Source organism: Hordeum vulgare, chromosome 3H (assembly GCF_904849725.1).
Source record: "Hordeum vulgare subsp. vulgare chromosome 3H, MorexV3_pseudomolecules_assembly, whole genome shotgun sequence".
Lineage (NCBI taxonomy): Eukaryota > Viridiplantae > Streptophyta > Magnoliopsida > Poales > Poaceae > Hordeum > Hordeum vulgare.
In genome coordinates, this window is record NC_058520.1 from 468,508,045 (window position 1) to 468,516,263 (window position 8,219).

The following is an 8,219-nucleotide window of genomic DNA, read 5'->3' on the forward strand; positions in this document are numbered from 1 at the left end:
AAAAAATCCATGTAAATTTTCAGGGAATTTGGAGCTGTGTAGAATATAGGACTCAGATTTGCTCCTTTTCCAGTCCAGAATTCCACCTGCCTGAATTCTCCCTCTTCAAATAAACCTTGCAAAATAAGAGAGAAAGGCATAAATATGATACCACAAAGTAATATAACAGCCCATAAAGCTATAAATATCAATATGAAAGCATGATGCAAAATGGACGTATCAATGATCTACGCATAACGGACGTGACTACTGATGATCAAATGAATGATCCTGAACACCTACCTACGTCAGGCATAACCCCACCGTGTCCTCGACCGGAGAAGGAACTCACGAAAGTGACAGTGACGGTTACGCACACAGTTGGCATATTTTTAATTAAGTTAACTTCAAGTTATCTAGAACCAGTGTTAAACAAAGTTTCCATGTTGCCACATAACCGTGGGCACGACTTTCCGAAAGATTTAACCCTGCAGGGGTGCTCCAACTAGTCCATCACAAATTACCACAAGCCGCATAGAAATCCTCGATCACGACACTCGCGATCTCGTCGGATTCCTTAGTGAAAAACCTCAACTCTGAGATTACCCAAAGCATCACCGGAATCCCGATGCACAAGATATTTCGTCAAAGGTAAAACTAATCCAGCAAGGCCGCCCGACGTGTCAACGATCCCGATAGGAGCCGCGTATCTCGTTCTCAGGACACGACGGATGAGCTAGACGTCGGGATCGCTAAACCTCTGGGTGACCAGAGGGGCGCCGAACATCGCTCAAGTGGGACCAACACTCATGAGGAGCACTGGACCGGGGGTTGATTAAATTATCCTCGGGGTCCGGAAAGTCCCTATGCAATTTCATTAGGTTATTAAGAAAATGTAGTACCAAAGTTGGGCCTTGCCAGACCAGCTTTAATCTAAAACGAATTATCAAAGGGGTCCCAATAACAACCCCGATCGTGTTAGGAGCGCTCAATTATGGAACATAACACCGGTAGCCGAAACTAAGGGGGCAAAGGTGGAACAAAACACCAGGCTAGAAAGGCCGAGCCTTCCACCTTTTACCAAGTATATAGGTGAATTAAATTAAATAGCATTTAATAGGTGATATAACAAGGAACCCATGTTATCACATGGAAGCAATGCACCTACAACTATCAACGCTAACACAGGGTTATGCAAGAGGTAACATAGCCAATCAGTGTTTGCTAGGTTGAACAGGTGGAAGGTTTTCATGGCATTGTTGAGAGGCTGATATTTATCATGTGGTAGGCAACGAGACATAAACGGTAGCAACGGTAAAACTAGCATGGCAATGATAGTAATGGTATCTGGGGAAATGGTCATCTTGCCTGAGATCCCGCTTGGAAGAAGAACAACTCCGTGAAGCAGACGAACCGACGTAGTCGAACGGGTCCTCACATCCGACACGCTTGCGGAGCTCTATCGAGACGGGGAAAACCGGAAACAAGCATCAACACACGATATTCACCATACGATGCACAACACATATGATGCACGAGCAACTGAATACATGCAAGTCACGGCATGGCAACTCACAACAATCAAACGCTACACATTAAGTGAAGTTCAATATGCAACGAGTTGTATATTGACGAAACTCCACGTTTAATTATTTAGTTCTATACCGATTAGGTACACGGCAATATTAAATGTTATTAAACACGTCAAGAGGTGAAGCGTAATTAATCTACCTATCTAGGCATTTTAAATGAGGTCGGAAGTGACATATAGCACCTTCGAGATGACCTCACATGTTAATTTACAATTATGTCCAGATCTGAACTAATGCATTTAATTAGTTGTTCAACAGCAAAAAAAATAGGTTCACGTGATTCTACGCGTCGTTACAAGCAATTTACACATAGAGAACATCTCCAACGGAGCTACGGATCAAAAGATACAAGCACCGCAAGATATGATGGCATGAATGCAATATGTGTGCAACGACGGTCACGAGCACTTCAAAACATACAACAAGCAAGAGAAAATTAAACTACACAAGATTCTAACCAAGTTTCATAAAGGACACGAACAAATCGGAGCTACGGTTCAACAACTACGAGCAAAACAAGGAAACACTACAAACTACCAAAATCAGCAACATAGCATTTTCTACACCCCACAACTACGAGCTACACAACTCAAATATAATCAACCAAGGCATGACACGATAGAGGGCAAGAAGCACTACAACAAACAACTAACAACAACTAGCATGGAAGCAAGGATCACTAGGAAAAGTAGACACAAAATGGCTCCTCACACACAGTTTCAGACTTAGTGAAAATAACACTTCAAGAAAGTGCAGTTTTCGGTCTGAAGGCATATTGACAGCAGCAAAACCATAAGCTACATGACTCCAAATGGCATGAAAATGGACAACATTCTAGAGAATCACAAGGTCTACAACTAACTCCATTGGACCAACCTCAAAAGAGCTACAGATCACAAGATAGAAGCAAGACAAGACAGCAACAAAATATAACAGATTCCAGACTTAGAAATATTTCAGCACCTCCAAATCAGCACTATTTCTAGCAACTTGAGAGCAAGAAAACCACTCCTAAACATGCATTTCTATTGCAACCAAAATTACTAGGGGCTAGACTAAACACCAAAGAACAACTCCCTAGTTGGCAACTTAATCAAACGAAGCACGGAATAAATCCTACGAAATAGACAAGAGGGCAACATGGCAAAATATCGCATGAACTAACTTGCTCAAAAGCTAAAACTCATTGCACAGAAAAATCCATAGGATTTTTCTACCCCGAAAACATATAAAACATGTGGGGTTCCAACACAAAAATATTGCCACACGTAAATGCGAGATAATGTCCTAAGCACGGAAAATAAACTAGCAGCAAATCCCTACACGCAAAAATACCAATGACCGCTCTAAAACACATGGCAAGAGGGTTCCTAAAATATGGACATTTAACCTACGACATACGGGAAAACCGGACACGCACGAGAAAATAAAACGGGACGAAACCTATTGGAACAGCACGCGTTTCTAGGCATACAGCACGCTAAAACACGTCAAACAAATATGCTAGTTGTGAAATCGGATTCTACGCGAAATTCTACACCAAAACCATATACAATACGCCTCGATCCGACTAACGGAATAAAAACTACGGGCAAAATAATATTCGCCTATTTTTGGAATTTTAAATAAATTCCGAAATATCCCTAAACGTTAAAAAAACTATCGAGGCAGATCTAACAGCTAATGGGCTACACGGGGTGGCGCACGTTAATATACGAGCGCCTAGTGCGAGATCTAAAGAGACTGGAGGGGCTCACCTTGGGCCGCCACTTGGGCCGGGGCTGCTAGAGGCTGCTGGAGCGCTGGAGGCGAGGCGGGCTGAGGCCAGCTGCTGGTGGGGAGGCCGGCTGCGGTGGCCACCTGGGCCGGCTGGCGCAAGGACCAACCGCGCTAGAGGGCTGGCGGTCGCCCCTCGTCGTTTCCCTCGACCGAGAGGAGGCGGTGGCGATGGTACCTGCTGCGGCGACCGGCGACAGGGCTTCCGGCAAGGGGGGAGGGCCGCCAGGGGAGCGCAGAGAGGCGGGGCTGGCCGGAGGGGACCGGATCCGGGGGTTGCCGGCCCGGATTTGGCGACTGGAGCTGCGGCGACGAGGAACCAGGACAGGGCGGCGCGGGCAGCGGCCATGGCGGCGAGGTGCTGCGGGGAGGCGGCGAACGGCGGCGAGGTGCTGCGGGGAGGCGGCGAACGGCGAGCTGCAGCCGGTGACGCGTCACGGGGAAGCCTGGGGCGGCGCTGGTAGCCCGGCGGCGGCAACCTGCTGGCGGCGGGGGCTTGGCTCGCTGGAGAGAAGCTCGGGCTAGGGTTTGCCTCGGGACCTGATGGGCTTCGGCGGGCCTGACCCGGGCTCGGGCGGGCCCGGCGGCTGGAGGTGGGAGACAGGGGAGAGAGAGAGGCTGCTGGGGTAGGTGGGGCACGGAAAACGAGGCAGAGGGTGGTAGGCTATTTAAAAAATAGGAGGAGGCATATATATAGACAAATGGGGGGCTAGGTTAACCGGAATTTCGTTCCGGATCCAACCGTGTGGTCGGATTCGGACGACTCCGAACACTGGAACGAATAAGTGGCCGTGTAGGGTGGTTTACCGGAGACGAGAGGGAAAACGGGCGATGCGGCAACGATTTTTTAAAAACACCGACAACCATCCGACGGTAGACCGAATACGGTGACGCTACGGTCGATCGTTCGGGTACGAGACGGACTCCGATTGCGACGAAACTTGACAGGCGGCCTACCTATATTAAAATAACACCGCACGTCAAATATCAACCCAATCAGAGAAAGTTTTACGCACACTTTTAAAACAAGGTTTCTATGATGCCGCGGGCGCGTGCGTGTGTGAACGGGCTCAAAACGAACAACGACGAGAACCGGCAACTAACAACGGACGCAAGTTTGAAAACTGGCGGCAATGGGATGCCAATGCAATGCTGATGATGCGAATGATGCGATGATGATGCGACGAATGAAAATACCCACACGACGAAAACGGAAAGAAAGGGGAATCTTCTGGAACGTCGGCATCGGGCTGTCACAACTCTCCTACACTACAAGAGGATCTCGCCCCGAGATCCAAGAATGAAAGGGGCAGAGGATGAGAAAGAACAAGAGGTAAAAACTTAGTCACTTCTTTGACAAACGAGTGAAACCAACGATCCTTGAAGGTAGCAAAGAGATGAGGAATGATATGAGAAAGAAGCAAGAATTCACGGAAAATTTCGGCAGCACTTCGGTAGGAAAATGGGACAAAAAATCGATAAGATGGGAGAAATAGACAATATTCACAGCCAACAACTAAATATAACAAGGGAACACCATTATCTTCATAGAACAACAGGATTGACCCAAAAGAGCAACAACACAATGCCTCCGGAACAATAGAATAGGAACTAGCTCATACAGAGAAGAGAATGAAGAAAAGAATGACAACTATATCGCAAATGAACTTGGCAAGCACCCTTGCAAGAAGAATTGAACGGAGTTGTTGGAAAACAACAACGAAAAGAACGAGATAGTAGTGGGCTTATGGGAACCTTTTCAAACTAATGAAGTGACAACCAGCCACTAACAGAAACAAGGATTGATTGGGAGAAACAAGATATGAACAATTTCTTACACCAAGAGGATACATTGATAACTTGGATTAATGACAAGCACCATGATAGCAACAATCCACAGGAAAAGCTTTAGGTGAAATCCAAACCAAGATAGCTCAATGAAGAAATCATGGGTTGAAAATATCTCATGATCATAGAATTGGTGGATTTAATTATCTCATACTTGAAAGGAAATCTCTTCGAAACTCCTACACTAACAAGAATGCTATAATACCACCTAAAAGGATAAGGGAAGAACAATTGCACATAGAAATGCAAGAGAAAGGATACTTGAGGTTCTCCAACAAGAATCTTGAAGAAGACTTGAGAATGAATTGATATCATGAGCCGCTCCGAAAGAAGAATTGAAATCTCTTGGAAGAAGGAAGAACAAGAATAAGAATTATGTTATGCTCATCCTTCATCAAATTAAATTGATGACAAGCAACGGATTTAGCATACAACTTATTATTCTTGAAGGAATCTTGAAGAGATAGAGAGATAAGCACCACTTGAAGCAAAATTGAAGGAAGCACCGGTAAGAATTCACAATAGAATGGGAATACCAAGAATTAATGGAGATACATGATAATGAAGAGATCATGATCCACCTGAGATAAAAACTTAAACAAGACACCAGAATAATTGAGAGACGAACGAAGAGACAACAATTGAGAAGAATTGAGGATGAAAGCTGAAAACTTAGAACGAAGAATCTTCTAAAATGATGGATTTTGGAGGATCGAGAATGAAAACAACTCAGAAATGCACCGGATAGCAAGAAAGGGATTACTCATGATTGAAAACAATTACAATGACGACACCAAGCTAAAATGATGAATCTTCTAGATAATGAACCTAGATTTGAGAGAAACACCCCTTCTGTCTTCAAAGCTGGAATGATGAGGAGAACACCACCAAGAATAACTGAGACACTCCGGAATAATGAAGAATGAAAGGTTGAGCCAAATATGAGATTTAATTCAAATAGGCCTTGAAGAAGGGATATGACTGATGAAATTCATACTTACGTCATAGTTGAAAAGAATTAAAGACCTCCGGAAAGATTACAGATCTATATAAGATCCTGGGGAAAAACCTGTGGGTTATCGGCCCACTCGAGGAAACCACCGTTGAAAAGATTGCTAGAAAGAGGGATATTGCACCGTACAAATGAAACTATATGAGGTTGAGAACCTCGAAATAATTAAAGAATTGAGAACAAGAATTCTAAGATAACTTCAACGCTCCGGATAGAATAGAGTTAACTGAATAAACAAGATAGACTGATAAGAATATCCATCATAGGAAAGAATTACAAGGATGAACAGGATATAATGAACACGGATAATTAAATTGAATTCACCGGGAAAGATGACAAGATTGAATAAAGATGAACACGAAGCTCCTGAGAATCTTCACAATGAATCAACGGCTACGAAAGGAAGACGAGATAGCGGAAGCATCACTGGAATGAAATGCACTTGGATGAAATCCAATCACTGAAGAAAAGGGCGGGAGGGCGGGGAAGAACAAAGACAACTTGGGCTAGATGATATGAACTCCGGGATGAATTGAGAGAATGATCTTGCAAACATTGGAGAGGATTGAATCCACTTGGAGAGAAACACACCGGTTGGAAAAGAATTAACATGACGACTCCGGTTGTCAAGAATTGATATGACAACCTAAATTGAGCAACAGAATTAATACTCTCATAAGAATAAGAGAACACCACTTAGGAAAGATCTGAAATCACCACTTGACATCGAAGCAACTTAAATTACCATATTCCAACAACACAAGGGGTGCGGCTTATGAAACAAGCCAGAACAAACTCATGAGAAAGATTTCCGCTTGATATTTTCGTGGACAGGATCGCACGGGCTCGAACCTTACAGTAGCCATCAAGTGTAAGGCAGTGCACCTGACATACGAAGCGTCTCCAAGTCGTAGCAAGCTACAAGGACTCTTTAAGACACAACGAGAACCGTTGTAAGTCGACCGTCAACAAACGAATCCACTAGATGTCGAGCCCCAACCTAACATCATGCATTTGTTGGAAGATTGTCCTATAAGCAACTACTTGAATTCCTACCTATGAATTCCCGAAATATCTGGTCACGCAATCTGGTACACGGATACAAGGAGTAATAATCACACAACTCCTATACTAACCCGTCACCTGTATCACATCCGTCAACACACAACCAAAATCTCGGACCGTCATCTACAACAGACCCTCGTGATCACAACGATACCAAGTATGGCAGTACTCCCGAACAATCTGCACCAGTACTGGGGACATCGGGGTTATCTCGCCACTACTAGTATTGAAGCAATTACAAACATCCTTCGTTCTGAGATACTAGAAATCTGAATGATAAAGATGTGCTCGAGAATCCCCTGGAGCTCAACTCCCCGGAAGAAATCAAGTCAGACAGGAGGCACCAAGACAGAACTCCGTCACATCAGCATCATATAGACACCAAAAATATCCGCGTGATCCTAAAAAAAATTGAGTGAGAAGAGGAGTAGAATAAATTATTACGTCAAGATTCCTCACCATAGCATAGAAGAGGAGAAAAAAGAATCCTACTCTCCGATATATAACTAAACTCAAAGTAGTTTTTCACTAGATTCGACTCGGCCAAGTTCGATCAATCAAGAGGGCTCCTAGGTCGGTACTGCTCTGATACCAACTTGTCAGGCCAAAGATGCGACCCTATCCTCAATTTGGCACGAGGGCCTCGTTAGGGATAGAAGCGCATCTCGTCGTGTCGCAAGAATGGATATCGTTACAAGTACATGTACTGAAAAGAAGATATATATATATATATATATATAGAATTGGCTTACACTAGCCACAAGCTACATCAGAGTCACATGAGTACAATACATCAACATCAAGAATAAGAGCAGGGTCCGGCTACGGACGAAAACTAACGAGAAAAGAAGAATGACATCCATCCTTGCTATCCCAGGCTGCCGGCCTGGAACCCATCCTAGATCGATGAAGAAGAAGAAGAAGAAGAAGAAGCAACTCCAAATGAA